The sequence below is a fragment of the Cephus cinctus genome, unplaced genomic scaffold, assembly GCF_000341935.2.
Source record: "Cephus cinctus unplaced genomic scaffold, Ccin1 Ccin1_scaffold0617, whole genome shotgun sequence".
NCBI classification, from domain to species: Eukaryota; Metazoa; Arthropoda; class Insecta; order Hymenoptera; family Cephidae; genus Cephus; species Cephus cinctus.
Window position 1 is genome coordinate 368478 of NW_014333261.1, and position 592 is coordinate 369069.

At 33.6% G+C, this 592-nt stretch overlaps 1 protein-coding gene across 2 annotated transcripts in view; it reads right to left on the minus strand.

Moving 5' to 3' along the window:
- LOC107269260 (thyrotroph embryonic factor) overlaps positions 1 to 592 on the minus strand; it is a 69691-nt gene that overhangs the window by 52856 nt on the left and 16243 nt on the right. The window lies entirely within an intron of this gene.

Genomic DNA, 592 nt, shown 5'->3' on the forward strand with positions numbered 1-592 from the left:
CTTTAATCGAAAAACGTGGGTTTGGATAATCGCAGATAAACCCGCTCATAAATATTACATTGGCGTTCTGTAATGAGAAATAAATTTTCCGAGCGGACCCGCGTGATAAAACGATAATTTTCTATAACGTCGTAAGATATTTTATTAGTAAGCAAATATAATTATAGTATGAAAACTAGGTTAAGAAAAATCATTTAATTAGCAGGGTTGCTTGTTGCTCGTACGTTGCATAAGAGGTGGTGCGTTCGTGCAAGCTTCCAAGTGATTAGCCTGGAACATTTCGTGTTATCATTTATTGCACGGATGAATAAAATGAATGAATAAAAAAATGATCTAAGAAATAATTATTGTCATTAAGCGCAACCAGATCTGATAGTAACTTTGTGTTATTATTTATTAATATCACGCCCAGGTTATAACATTTTACATAGAAATTATTTAATTTTTTAATCATTTTTACATTTTACCCACCAATCGGCGATAAGCTGTCTTCGCCAAAAACAAAAAAAAATTGGATAAAAAAATGGCCGCTGTTCTTTCTCCCGTATGAAAATTACTACGTGTCGTAGAAACGACCGGCGTCTAAACCGAC